Source organism: Tyto alba, unplaced genomic scaffold, assembly GCF_018691265.1.
Source record: "Tyto alba isolate M040663 unplaced genomic scaffold, T.alba_DEE_v4.0 Super-Scaffold_14, whole genome shotgun sequence".
Taxonomy (NCBI): Eukaryota; Metazoa; Chordata; class Aves; order Strigiformes; family Tytonidae; genus Tyto; species Tyto alba.
The window spans coordinates 2,579,852-2,595,177 of record NW_024881276.1 but is presented as its reverse complement, the minus strand read 5'-3'; the positions used below and the strand labels follow the sequence as shown (position 1 = coordinate 2,595,177).

The following is a 15,326-nucleotide window of genomic DNA, read 5'->3' as shown; positions in this document are numbered from 1 at the left end:
AAATGCACAGTAGCATTTCATAAATACTGCCTGGAAACTAAGCGTCACCAGGGGAAAAAAGCATCGGGAAGATTTATTTCTTAAAATATAACTTTTAACAATAGAAAGCCATTTGGAACAAAGACCTATTTTTGCAGTTATCACTACTGTTATACTACCATTCCCTCTGTAATTTACCATAGTACTTACCGACAGCCAAGCTTCCAAAACAAAAATTGTGTTGGTTGAAAACAGTGCTTCGTGCTTCTCTCCTTAACTGTCCCCCACGCTGCACTGCCATTTTCAAAAAAAAAAAAAGAGACAGTCGCAGAAAAAAAAAGATCTTCCAGGATCCTGGAAAAGGGCACGGAGATAGGAGCGCAGCCTCTCCATGCGAGCCCCTTCCACTCTGCATGACCCTTACTGCTGGGAAGCCTGGCCCGGTGCTGACAGCACACATCTCCCTCGCCACGGCTCAAGCCCTCTGCCAGGTCACCCTCTGCAGAGATCACCCCTTTCTTCTTTACACAGTTAACTTCCCGTTTGAACACTACGCTTCACTCTTTTGTTAGTACATCTTAGTCTTTTCTCCAGACTAAGTAAAACCCAGTTCTTTCACCCTCTGCTCACAGGCCACATTTTCTAACTTTCTGATCCTTCTAGCTGCTGCTCTCCACCACCCTTTGTAAGGCTGGCACACAAAACCACCATGAGGTTGTGATGCCCAAATCTGGGCAAAGGCTTCCAAGTTGAACCCTTCCCTACACGGAAAATACCCTTTCCTTGCTACAGAAAAACATCCTTTACTGCCACGTGAGTTGCAGATGATAATTCTAGGTGCAAATGCCAGTGTGTTTGCTTTTGCAACAGCGTGCCTGTTGCCTCACGTCCTGGCCATGAACAGTTATTGCTGCTGGGCCCATCACCCCCAGCCCGCAGGCGTAACCCCCTGCCCAGCCCCATCCAACCCCTCCTTCCAGACTCCTTCACCAATCTGTCAAGATAACTAAATTCCAAATAGACGCACATCTCCACCCAGTTTCATCTGGGTATTTAATGAACGGAGTCCTCATTGCTTCACCCACAACATTAATGGCAAACATTAATTAATACTGGATCTATGAGAGACCGCTTATATCTCAACAAATTCACCTGTCTTGTTTGAAACTGATTTTAGATTAAAAAACTATCCTCTCAGTTTTCCCGTGAACATTTCACCTAATCCACATTTCCTTAGCTTGCTTCTGGTAACACGAGTTGTCTGATAACTTACATCATCTACTGTGCAATTCCCACCTCACAAATTACTTTCAAAACTGAATTAGAAAGCTGGTCTTGTGACGCTCCACGCCCCCTTCACAAAAAATAATCCCACAGATATAACAACTGCTTATGTGGGAAAGGTATTAGAAAATCATTGTATTATTTCCAATTTTTCACAGACCGATTCAGATGTCTAATATGTGTAGCCAGCTCCCCACAGACTACCAGTAATGAGGGTAATGGTACTCGTCCCCTTATAGTTCTGGAAAAATCATAATAGGAGCGAGTATCCAAATACCAAAATAGTATCCATCATATTTAACTGAAGAGATACTTCCAGGCAATACTTATCCTATGGGGACTGCAAGTAGAAAAGAAAAAGTCACTAAGTGTTAAGAAAAGTCTTCTAAAATGCTTGCTGAGCCTTCATTACCAATGGGGTTGGATTTTTGCTTGTAATAAACTGTGATCTGATGTTGCTTCTTCACAAGCTTCTAGCAGTGCTAACCACAGTGAGTATTCAGCAGCTTCTCAATTTTTACCTCTTTTCCACCTTGGCTTAGCCAAAAAAAGTAATTCAGTGTAAATCCACAATCTCATTGTAAAAAATCTAAAGATAGTTCATCTGACCTTAAGGTAGGTCAAAGGCACAGAAAGCATCCAGCAAAGCCTGCAACTCCCTACCACTTTCACTTCCTTCCACCATCACAAAAACTTTTCATTACACCTTTACGCAGCAACAAGACTATTCTTAATAATAGCCAGTGACTTAGTAATTCCCAGCAGCCAATTAAAATTTGCTGGGAAAACAATTTCCCACAGTGGCTTACCCCATTTTCAGACAAACAATGCAGCAGGATGTCTAGAAGGATAGGTTTCATAAGGCTACTAACAAGTAACATCAAGCCGTTTTATGAAACGCTCTGAAGTCCTGGGCCCCTAGGCACTCGGATGGTGACCCAACGCAGCGGTTATCCAGCGCATGTGCAGCACCAGCCACTCTGCAAAATACTCAAAGCTTCTTATTCCTTGCTTGAAATGACTTGTTACACCATATAATTCACACAAAAAAAAAATAATAAAAAACAACAAAGCGAGTCAGGGGCTGAAACTGCCCTTACAGGGAAAAGAAACCAAGACCAACACGCATGCGGGATTTAACTTAAACACCTGACCTAAGGCACACACAAAGCTGTTTATATTCTTCAAGTACCAGTAAGATATTAACGTTAGTGAAACAAAGGCATGGGCCTATAAGAGGTCAGATGTAATGGGATAAATTTAAGAGAAAAAGGTAAGTTTAGGCTTAGCATTAAGGAAACACTCTGACAGTCAGAACTGCTGGCCCACGTCCCCAGGGAAAGGATCGGAGGCTGCAGCTCTTGACGTTTAAACAAAGATTGGACAAGAATCCCGGCAGCTGCACTGCCAAGACAACACGCTCCAGTTCAGTGTTTCTCAAACCAGCCCGAGGGCAAGGCAACAAATGTGGGACCCGAGTATAAAGAGGCGGACTGCTCCAAGTGGTTTGTTCGGCCTGTGTGCGGGGAGGACTGCGCCTAGCCACCGAGACACGCAGCACGCAAGCGCTGCGCATCAGCTGCCCCACAGCACACGCGCACGTCGCCGCGTCGTCGGCGAGAGCAAAGCAATCCCGAGTAGCTACTCTGCCTTTACATCTCTCCTCCCTACTTCAGAGACAGAGGGACGCTACAGCGTACAGCTGCGTGCCAGGGCAGCTACCACACACCGGCTCAGCGGCGTGCCCCTCTTTTTCGGGACAAAAATGTTAGGGAGCTATGTTATTTCCGCCTGGTGCAGGATGCATCTCTCTCCATGGAGTGGGTATTCCCCGCAGCAAGTCGCAATGCAGAGGAGTGTAGCAGAAAGAGACCACAAATGCACCTGGCAGGAACCTGCAGCGTAACAGCTAAACTGGGAGAAAAGTACTGGGAGCCGACGGGATCCTTCCTGAATCCACAAAGCCTGGAACGGGACACGGGCAGAAGTAACGAATGTATTTTGGTGCCATCTACTACCAGGAGCTGGAGAGCAGGACTGTGAGCCACTCGCCAGCAAAAACAGGCTATTTGTGAGGATCTGGAGCCAAAAAAATAGATCCAGTTCTTGAAGAAAGGGAACACTACATGTCTTGCCATTAGCCGCAGCCACATGTTGGCCAGTCAGATTTTAACCATTTTAACCGAAAGAGATGTGCTTCTGTGCATTGTCTAAAGCTGATAGCAGTACTATTTCACGTTATGTTCTGAAAAGAGGTTCAAGTGAACATTTCAGAAGCAATATTCTAGATGACCCGGAAGCATCTTTTCCCATAGCTAATTTCCATTATTTAATGCAACTATATTTGTGCACAGTTATGGATATCTTTAGAGGAGATCTTAAAATAAAAAAAATAAAACAATTCACCAACTGTGAGAACTTCTGAACTATGGTAACAGAAACGGTTTCTGATGGCAAAGCCATGCCATTCTCATACACTCTGCAGCAAGTCCCATGACCCCTCCACACACAAGAGAGTCACAAATGCTAAAAGCAGCATCACTGCTTCTTGCTGGATCCTTCACGCACTGACAATATAAAAGATGAAGGGCCAGATTTAGACTTCGGACTGAAGTAATGCTAAACTGTGCACTTCAGTGCCTTTAAGTTAGATCTCTGGCTCTGGAACAAGAAACAAACCCCATAAGGCTTTAATTCCCCACGCAGCAAATGAAAAGATCTTTACAGTGGGACTCAAAAGTGTCCAGCATGTTCAGGACAGCCAGCTCACACACCAAAGGAGGACTGATGCCAGAAATCTCTCCTCTTGCAGGTTCAGTTGCTGATTTGCAGCCCTGTAAACGGATACCTTCGGGAATCAGATCCATGCTTGGACCTTTCTTCCTCCTCTCCTCACACGCACTCCTCAGGCATCCAATTCAGCTTTGCGTAAGGCCTCAGTGGTTGCCACACCTGCAAAGGCGAGTCCCTCATCCTGTGCCACCCCTCCCCAGCCCCAACGCCCCCTCCCACTCCCAACCCCATCTACCAGGCCCTGGCCCCTTTCCTCTAACCCCTCTCCCTCACAGGACTCTGCTGCTGCCTACCTGGAGCACGCAAGCACCCACGGCCATCCCCACCGCTCCGCTGGAAGACCAGACCGTGCAAGCTTTGCCTACCTACGTCGTGCCATTTAGCTTCGACCACTTGCTCGCAGGATGGCCACCAATTGCTGGGTAGTGTCAGGAGGAGGTCGTGCCTCAAACCACCACCGGCTTGTCCAAAACAAAGAAGCCCAATGAGCTTCTGTTCCTATCATGGTCAATGCAAGTAAGAGGAGAAAAAACAGAACAAAACAAACCAAACAACAAAAAGCACCACAACAAAAAAGAACACCCACAAACCACCGACATCAGTTAGTTTAAAGAAAAGATTAAGAATAATTTATGTCTGGATTACAGGAGAAAAGCTCTCTCACAGTTAGATGACAGTACTCAAGAAAAGACCACGTCTCCTTTTCTGGATACATTAAGTTGTAACGCTCCCAGTGTACAACACAGGGGGTCATGGAGGTTACACAACACGCGCTTTCAAGTTTCTTCTACTACTCTGGCTACAAGGTATTTGGGTATTTAAAGTAGTGTGGATATACTGAACAATCCTGGTCTTGAAGGTAGTCTCAGTGGCCACAGAAAAATCACCCTTGTAAACAGCTCACCTCATATCAAAACATTTAGTTAGTATTTAACTGAACGACAGTCAGATTCCAGAGAAAAAAGGGCAAGAGAAAAGTAACAGAGTGTTAACTTCACTTGCTCATCACAGTGATTTAAAGTACTTTCGACATCCTTCAAAGTCTGGACATTGGTATTTGTGAGATTTCATAAGGAAAGGCCCCCTGTTCTTTCTTGGTCAGACATCTGATCATCACACCAGCACTCAAACTGTCACCTCCCCCTGCAAAGAAACCCCATAAATAAATAAAGCACCCAAGCTTTGCACTTAGACCGCAAAACACAAGGCTTGGAGCACAATCAATTGGCAATTAATGAAGCAGCAGACACAAAAACACAGTAAACAAGACTTCATCAACCTCATCCTCTGTGGCTGCAAATTCCGTAGCAGCAACCAAAAATGACTCTTCCCTGAAGATGATCTTAAATGGTCCGGGTTTTTTTACTGCTCTGAAAGAGAAACCTGTGTCAACTAACTAATCCTTTTCCAAAGCCATCCCCACTCAGTCAGACAGAACACATGACAAGCTCTGAGAAACAAGCAGGGAAATTCTGGCCTCGGTGGAGTCAACAGGAATTAAATCAGTGCCAAAATGAAGTCAGAAATTATCAATGCATTTATTTGATGAATTTGTGAGCAGAACTCCCAAGCGACAAAACCGAGTTTATTTCTTCTCAAAATTTCCTGATGCAAATATGCAGGGGGTTGCAAGATCAAGTTGTAATGCAAGAGAACTATTCCTTTAAAGCACCCACTGCCAGAAGAGCTTACTGTCAAAAGGAAAAATGTGACCTTTAATAAAACTGTCTATAAATATACAGACCTTTATGATTTCTTGTAGTTTATTAAATAAAGACTTCCACTATATAAAGCTGTTTCCTTTACAGAGGCAGAGCTTCTGATATTGTTTAGCAAGGGGTTAAACCTACTCCTGTAGGTATGGACAGGCATCCACCAGTTCCAAGGACAACAGCAGGTAACCCTGCCCCTCAAAACACGCTGGTATTTCTGCACTTCAGGCACACAAATGACACCAAGGTCCCCTGTGCTACACTCACCAAACCCCATCTGTGACCCAAAGGGGAAAGAAAAAAAACTTGCTTTAATAGGTTTCCTCCTCCAGAGTTTTACATCACTTCTGCTTACTCGAAGCACAAAAACTTCTACAATCCTGTCAGACCTGGAAAGCTCAACAGGGAAAGTAAACACAGGAGCTGGGCTGCCTCTCCTTTGAAAAGCACCATCATACCATTAAACCCACAATTCTGACTGATTAAATCTCTATAAGCCTGTAAGAGACCATGAAGAGGCAGAGGTACTAGAGAGTACCCTGGTGTGGCATTAAACCTTCTAAAAGATAGATCTAAAGATGCTTTCTTTCAGCCAAAGAAGTCTGGTACGGGAGCGAAGCAGGCTCAACTTTCACAGTCCTTGTGCAAGGGCTGACACTAATACCATTTCTTCAGAATTAAACGTATGTGACCAGTCTGATCATTATAATGTAGTTACACTAGTGCTACACCTTCAAACTGTTAGAAAAGCTGGTTTCTTTGATAGAATGATCTTAATATAGATTCCATCAAATTATTTCCAGGAGGAAAGGAAAAAAACCCTCTTGAAAAAAAAAAAATCATAGGGAAGAAAATGTTTAGAAAAGGATTTGAGAAGTGCATCCCAGTTACTTTTCAGTATTTTGAAAGTTACTCCACTAAACCAATGTTTTGCCATTGTTATGTATCAAGAGGAACTGCTGGAAAAACATGAAAGTAAGTTTGCTTTTGAAACATACTTATTATCTGTACAAAACACACATCAGCAATTGTACTTAAACACACAGATTCAACTTGCTTAACTAAGCACAACTTACATATGTACTGGCATAAGAGAACAAAAGTTTTTGATAAATACACAAGCAAAATACTCATCATATCAATACAAGTGTTCACTAAAAAAAAAAAAAAAGTTATATCGTGAACACTTTGTTTTCTATGAATATGAAAAAATACAACTTGATTTTTCAGCAGACGATGCTTCTATATACAGACATATGTAAATCCACAGAAATGTACCAGCCACAAAAATGTAACACCTCACATAAAAACACTGATGAAGGAAAAGCCCCTCTAACAGACCTAGCAAACCTACACAAATCTTATTTAAAAAAAAAAAAAAAAAAAATTATCCCAAAAAGTCTGCCAAAATGTTTTCAGGCCGACTGCAAATAATCTGGAAGCCCATACTGTCTGGAGTCTGGTACAGGAGACAAATTTAATTTGACCTAGCTGATTTATAGGGTCCCAAGAAGACTGTGAGACACTCACGAGAAATGCTGTTCTCTCCAATAACAAGGAAAAAGTTGGGATGTCAGGGGAAAAAGATGAGGGCACAGCCAACAGGAGACTACAAAGGCATCAAAGACATGGCCAAGAGAGATAAGTAAGAACTGTAAGTCACGTTCAAGTTGTTGTGTGCACTTGCTGCCTTTTTTTTTTTTTTTTTTTCCCTGTTTAATTTACTTTAGCCATTTTTTCCAACTCTTAACCCATTCATACCTCAGAAGTGGACTGTTTGAAATGTGGAAGTCAAGCACGCAGAAGCAAACATGCAGAAAACAAACTTATTTCCTCAATCTTAAAAAGAGAATGAAGTGGCACCTGCAAAAGCTATCAGACTTCAGCAACCTAAATTAATGCATATCCCTGTTTGCTGTCACATATAGAGGCTTCTGAAAATCTAGAACAAGTACACAGAAGACACCAAACAAAGGATCTGAGACTGCATTTAAACCAGATTAATCCATGTAATGGGAGTCACGGGGCTCTGATACTGAGCTGACTGCCAGGACTGCAAGCCTTCTAATAGCTTACATCTCACCTTCTGAAGTTTTATGGCATTTATACAGGAAGAAAAACAAAAACACCACACGTCAGATCCAGCAAAGAACCATATACATTAAATTTTAAGCAACAGGGGAAAGACAGAATACACGAAGTACTGATACATAAAATAATTTTTAACTATCTCCTCCTTCATTGAGCTCAGGCCAGAGTCTTCATATCTGACAACAGTTGTACCACAGCTGTTCCATCTCTGTACAGGTGTGTAAGTCCAATTAGAGCAAGTCAGATCTCCACCAAAATTGCAGAAGTATACATGGATGTAACCTACTAGCCACCGGCAAAACCTCGTTCAATTGCCACTCTAAGTAAACTTTTTGTATGTTAGCTGTATAAAAGTGTACTTTCACCAAAAAATATGCTTACAACCAACTTCAACATACCTAAACACCTGAGAAATACCTGAATAAAGAAAAACGTTCAAAATTTTCACAAAATGCCACTGGGAAACTACAGAACAAGATCTTAAAAAGTACAAAACCAAACCAACTAAATTGGTGGATACTGGTTGCAAAGAGCACACAAAACCATCTTGCATTCTTTCTATTTATATAAAAAATTGGAATTATTTCATCCCACGAGCTTTTTCATCTTTTTCTTTTCTTTTTTGGACCAAAAAAGTAAAGCAGCACTAAGCAAAGAAAGTGCAGAAAATTAATTTCTGCAACATGGACAAAATATATAGCAAAAATAATTTCCATAGAAGAATCAATACCATTAAGCAGGAGCGAATTTTACTTCCTATATATGTCAACAGCCATTATAGTATTGTTGCTCCTAAACAAGCACCTTGTATTAATATCAACCTTTTAGTTCCTCCCTCACTCTTAGCACATTCTGTCGCAGAGCCACAAGTTCAAATTTGTCAGGCAAAATGCTTCACTTACTTCTTAAGATTGCTCATTTCATGCTACGCTGGAAATGATTATGTTGTTAACATAAGGAAGACGGCAACTTCATTATCAGGTTTAAGTATCTGCTTTTCAGTTGCTTAAATGACAGTCAATTTGATTTTTGTAAAAGAACAAAACTGCTCTCGAATCAGGCTGAAGAGTTGCTAGAACTCCCCCAAACACGGTTAACACTATCAAAGCACAGCAGTGCTGATGACCAGTAACCTTCCCCTTGCCGGGTTCTTGAAAAAAAAAAAAACAAAAAACTATTTTCTGTGCTGGAAATCAGCATTTCTTCTCCTTCCTATCAAACAACATTAACAAGGTTTACATTGCACTGCAGCGTAATCACCTCTTATCACTATTTCAGTCAGTTACCAGCTGGGAAAAGAGCCTATCTGCATGAAAGCAGGCACAGGAGTACGAGTGTGTTTCTCCTCTTCCCTTGCAAGTACTCATAACAGTGGGAGAGGTATCACTCCTACCTCTGCTTCTGCTGAGGCTCCTCCTCACCAGATAATCGCTGAGCCTACCATTTTCTTGTGCGTGTCTCTAACTTGCTCGCATACTGCGTATTTTAGCACCACAAGGTTTTGTTGGATTTTTTTTTTTTTTTTTTTCCCATTAAAGCCAAAACCTGGATGGGACATGGCACTATTTCAAACGATGAGTCCTCCACAGCCACTCTGATATCAAAGCCTGCAAATTAACGCTGGAAGAATATTAAAGAAATACAAGCAGTTAAAAGCAAAACAATAAAGAGAATTAAAAACCACAAGTAATCCCACCGGGGACATTTTTTTCCTCCCTTGACAGGATATGCATTTCTATACATTTTTGTATCCAGTGGTTCAAGATGTAAGATTTTCTATGCGGCAGCAGAAAGAAAATACCGCCATTTTATTCTGTAAGATTTAAATATCTGTGCATCAAAAATAGTAATTTTCTCAGTGTCTTGATGCTCTTTAAAGCAAGCATTATTTAAAAATTGTCTGGTCTGTTAAACCAATACTCACATTTTTAAAGTGGTATGAATGAAAGCTCAGAGCTTAGTTATGATTTTCAAGTGCTCCCGAACACCCATGTTACTGTAGCAACCTAGCAGTGTCATCAACCTAACACCCAAACTGCATCAATCTAACAAGCAAGACGTCTTTAGCAAAAAAACTTTTGTCTAACGTTTGTAGCAGATACGTCATTTATTTGCATATTTAAAGAATTTCAGTCATGCAGTATTACATGATAAACTATATACCACAATCAAAAGCTATTTAGCAACACAGGCATGTCCTAGGCAGAAGTCTTCCTCCCACTACTTGATCATCTACCCAGCAGCATATTCCAAAACAAGAACTACCTGTAAATTTAACACACAGCTTGGAAAACACTTCCTAACACAGTCGCACAGAATTAACTATTTGCAATAGACGCTCCTGGTCAGTTGTTTTGGCTTGCACAGCCTGGTAAGCGGGGTACCACCCCTCCCTTCGGAGGATCCCAGGCATCCCAGCATCTACTCATCACCCCCCGCACAGCCCAAACCCTCGGAAGCTGTTGGACTTGCTCTGCAGCAAACCACTCCTGCCAGCGCGAAACTGCTCTCTAGGACACAAACGAGAGCCTGAGCCTTTCACCAGGGAAGGCTACCACAGAGTCAGGAGTTTCCTGCAGGTATGTCAGGCTTGCAGAAAATATTCAAGCAGAATTTTTTAGGGTGGTGGGGGAAGGAAAAAGAAAAGAAAAGGGGCAGGGGAGGAAAGCCCTGGACAGCAGATTGACAAAATAATACATAATTCCCTCAAGACTGGGTGACAAGCATATTCATTTTAGCAACCAGTCAGGCATGTGTATAAACCTGTTTTTTAACATCTCCCTACAGCTCTAATTAAAACACAAGGAGGCATTAACGACACGATGTGTTATGTTCAGCATCCAATTCAATAAGCAAGAAACACAGCTCTGTAAGCTAATGCTGTAACAGGTGTACTTTCAAGAAGGAAAGCACTCCAAAGTTTTCAAAGTACAACAAGCTAAGGCAAGCATCCCAGTATTTAATCCCGGAGAGAGTTATAACAAATAACATCAGCAGTCACAAGCGTAGCCTCCCACCTTCTCCTGCTCCTCTGCGCAGGGCGACTTAACAAGTGCCAGCGGAGCCTCCGCAGCCATGCTCGCAGCTCGGGGTCTCTTCCACTTCTTTAAATCCAAGTAAAGCTTGTATTATAGCTCTACAAATGCAGGAGCTTTCCTCAGGCCCAAGATCACACGCCCCAGACTGCTCTAATCCCCAAATTCTTGGTCTCCTACACACTGAAATAAGATCTTAAATGCTGGAAAAGTTCAGATGCCATCTAGAGAAGGGTGACTTGGAAATATGAAAGAGCGAACAGCCCAGGGAAACAGGGAGGTGGTTAGTTAGTACACAGACATCTCTCCACAGAAGTCAACACCCAGGCTGTCACGTTACACTTCGAAAACTTCTTTGCCAGATACCATCTTATAGCTGAAAGAATCAATACAAATAGTATCGACAGACACACTTTTTCGGGGTTCTGAACATCAGATGTGCAGTTGTAGCTAAAAGATAGTATAAAGGAAAGTAATTTTGAAGTGACAGTGTAATTGATCATTTAACATGGATAAATATGAAAGAAATCACCTCTCCCACTCTTTCCACTTTAAATAGCAGCATTAAGTTAAAATCAGCTGTGTGTTAAAACGCAAGATTTCATATAGTTATCCCACTCTTCAGAGGTGCCATCGAGCCCTACAGATCTCCAGCATCTCCCACTCCCACCTGACCCAGCCTCCGCCAGGGCCCTGACATAACATTTCATACATCAGCTCTTCAAGATGCAAATAGCATCTGTTGGCTTCCATTACATAAATATCCCTGATAAGAGCTATTATTAACTTGTTAGTTTCCATTTTAAGTAAAGTATGTCAAAATTGCAGTTATGTCTCCAATTACAAGAAGCCTCAAGTGTTATAAGCACTTCAAATCTTCAGAAAAGAGAAACGCTACACAATTTTAGAGGAAGAGTTCCCCTCTCCAGAAATTCAAAAGCCCCTGAGTGCCCTCAGTTGTAGCTCCCACAAAAATAGTGGGAGTGAGGAGAGATTAAGCTGGGCATGAACAAACAGCAATTTTTGACTAAGTCCAGTTCTGTTTGTAATGCAAGAAATCACCAACCAAAAGCAATAAACAAGTTTTTCGTTATAAAATGGCATCGAGAGAACGATACCCACGCTTAACAAAATATTTACTTCTAAATTTCAGTTGAATACAATATTCTCTGTTATTAAATTGCCCTGTATATTCTAAAGAGTGGGCATAATGCTACACTACCAAACCTATTCAGGTAAGAGCCCCCAAAACCACATACCAACTTCTAAAGGAGACCTCTAGGGACTAAAGGTGAAAGACACACCGCAGAAACAAAGCTTTATATAACATTTTCATCCACGGATCATAGAAGACACACTACAAAAACGGGTGCACGTTCCTACTCCAGATACATCCCCGGTTTCGCCCCTCTAACCAAACCCAGACAGATAGCACGCTGCCCTCCTTACCCTCTGGGGCACGATGGTCAGAAATTAATTTAAAAGATTGAAGTAAGTTGCCTAAATAGACCACGGGGAACACTGTAGGGGTATCAATTTCAAACTCAACCGCAAGGCAGTTTGTACAGGGTTTGACTTCACTTCTCACCAGCGGGTCTAAGAAATCCAGCCGTTTTCACCACGGCCTTGGACACCTGCTGTCACGCCAGCCAAGAGTTCAGGTCACCAGTCGAGACACCCCAGAGGCCAGCTGCAGCAAGCTCTTTGGGATAAATCCTCTACAGCACTCAGCACGTGGCAGCTACTACAGTGACCACACGCACGCGTGCCTGCCTGGGTGTACCTAAATAAAGCCATACAGGTAAAAGTAACACTCAATTATAGCCAAGCAGCCTTCGTAAATTCTCCTCCCTAAGCAAACCACCCAGCTCTGTGAAAACTATGCGCATTTTGAAAACCAAAACAAAAAACCCACAGCAATCTCAGGTATCCCAATAAATCCCAGACGCAAACTTCCTGATTTTCTGCCACAGAGAGGAAGTGCACAGAACCGCAGAGAAGGAAAAACCTGGGTTTATTCTAACACCACACCGAGATCCTCTAGCCCAGGCTTTTCCATTCACAGCGGATTTTCATTATTTTAACAAGGTCCCGAATGAACATGCATCCTTGCCAATAAATGCCACTGCATACGTTCCTGCATCAGCTCTCCAGCAAATCTTCACAGGTACCTGCTGCATGTACGTAATGGAAAAACAAAACAAAACAAAACACAACCCCCCCCACAGTTCCACTGAATGACCCAACTCAGGGGAGTATTTTTCCTGCTGGGGGAAGGAGGGAGGCCTGTTCTGTAGAAGGAACCCAGAAACAGGAAACACCAAATGAAGGACAGGTAATAGAAAGAGCTCTCATTATTTTTATGACTTTTACTGCATCTAAAGCCCAACTTTTGCAAAAGAGAGGTTTCTTCTGCTCTTCTTTGGCACTAAAAAACAGGGCATGACATATCTAATCTGGAAAGAGATCCAAACTTCAGTTAAAAAAAGCAAACCTACAAAACTTTAGATCCTAAAAGCACTAATGTGCTTTTAATTTGAAAAGGCACTTTCTTAACTAAAGCGACTTCAAATTGCATTTTCTCCCCTCGATAAGTGCAGATGAAAGGCTCTTCTGACGTCCTGCTAAGGAAGTCTGTGGCAGGCTTGAAAGGTACGCTAACGTGCCTTCATCCAGCTCGCCCCCTCCTCTCTAAACCCATCCGGCTCTCGCGCTTTCGGGTTAGCTCTAACCATCACTCAGATATGGGCTCGCGTGGTAGAGATGGGCAGGTGTGCTCGAGATGCTCTACAGCACAGCCCACAACAAGCACCAACATGACGTAAAAAGTTGGCTGCAGATAAAACATTTCTCACGCACCGAGACAAAATACAGTTCTCTTAATCTTTCCGTGTTAGCGCAAAGGCTCTTCTGCGCGAACAGGGACGCACAATAGCTTTCAAGTTTCTTGTGTCTTTTAATCACAGGATTGCTAATCACAACTGGATGCCATTTCCAGCAGCATCCCCTTCTCCAGAAAAAAAAAAAAAAAAAGAACGTCTTTAAAGTACAGTGCTATTTTAGTGATATTTTAAGTACACAGCCACTCATTATAACAATTTGTGAACAATAGCTTAAGTCCTCCAATAACTATAAACGCTCTTTCATAAGGTAACTGTAGTTTAAAAACAGAAAGAAAAAAAGGCAGCATTTATTCTTCCCATGAAGACGTCCTTTAAGGTGCCCCGTGCCCAATTCTCCCGTTCGCCACCGCAGAATTATTCGCAAGCGCGACTTTCGCTCCATCCCCGGCCGCTGGCCGTGCCGGCCGCCGCGCCTCCCTAAAACGCGCCCCTGCCCTGGCAGAAAAGGGGAGCGACAAGGAAGCCAAGACGCTGCACGATCAGGAAGGTTTGGCCGGCAGGATCCAAGCCGGGACCTGCACCCACCGCCCCCCCCCCCCCCCCTCCCCGGGCACCGGGCCGCTCTCCCGGGTAAAACGTACCTCGGCGGCGCGGCGGGAGGGCTGCGCTACGGCTTCATTGTCAAACTCAGTTCTAGCAAGTTCCTCGACATACCGGCGGAGCGGTGCTCGGCGGCGGACAAGCGCCCGGCTGGCTGTCTGTCTGGCTGTCTGGCAGTCTGTCTGTCCGCCCGCCCGCCACGCCCAGCCGCGCTCCGCAGGGCCCCGCCGGCTCCGGGGACCGGGCGGGTCGCCGCCTCTCCGGGTTGCGGCGAACAAAAGGGCGCTTCGCCGGGGGCCGCCGCCGCCCAGCCCCTGCCGCCCGCCGCGGGCACAGCCCGGCGAGAGAGGCGGGGGGGGGGGGGGGGGAGCGGAGGAACCGCCGCAACTTTTCCCTCCGGACGCGGCCGCAGCGCCCACGCCGGATGGTGGAGGGGGGAGGCGGGGGGGGGGGGGGGGAACAACGCTGCCCGCCCGGCCCGGCTCCGAGCCCCCGCTGCGCCCCACGTACCCGCAGAACCCGCCGCCTCCCCCCCCCCCCCCTCCGCCGCTGCTTCCTCCTCCTCCTCCTCCTCCTGCCCGGCCTTGGCGCCAAACGCCGCCGCCGCCGCCTCCTCCTGCCCGCCGCAGGCCCGGCGCCTCCCCCGCTCGCAGGCCCGGCGCGGCGGCCCCGGCGCCCGCCCCCCGCCCCGCCTCCATGCGGGCAGCCCGGGCCGCTCTCACCTCCCGCCGCCGGCCCGGCCCGGCCCGGCGCGCCGCTACCGCTACCGCCGCCGGTGCCGCCTCCGCCTCCCCGCTGCTCGCCGGCGTGGGCGGCCGCGGCCGTCAGGGCTGGAGCTCCGGCGGCGGCTGCTGCTGCTGCTGCTGCTGGTGGTGCTGCTGCTGGTGGTGGTGCCGTCCCGCGCCGGCGCGCATCGCCTCCGCCCGCCCGGGCCCGTGGCCGCCGGCGGCTCCCGCCCTGCGTGTGCCGGCTGCTCGGCGCGCCCGCAG

The 15,326-nt window shown here is 45.1% G+C and overlaps 1 protein-coding gene across 4 annotated transcripts in view; it reads right to left on the bottom strand.

Moving 5' to 3' along the window:
• JADE3 (jade family PHD finger 3) overlaps positions 1–15,077 on the bottom strand; it is a 66,866-nt gene extending 51,789 nt beyond the window's left edge. For 2 of the 4 annotated variants that reach the window (XM_032982483.2, XM_032982485.2), the window contains exon 1: positions 14,379–14,646. The gene's annotated coding sequence lies outside the window, so the exon portion shown is untranslated. Of the gene's footprint in view, positions 1–189; positions 399–14,378; positions 14,647–15,059 lie in introns of those variants that run through there. The other 2 variants (XM_042788875.1, XM_032982484.2) reach the window with 2 other exon arrangements.
• Between the last annotated feature and the right edge of the window lie 249 nt (positions 15,078–15,326).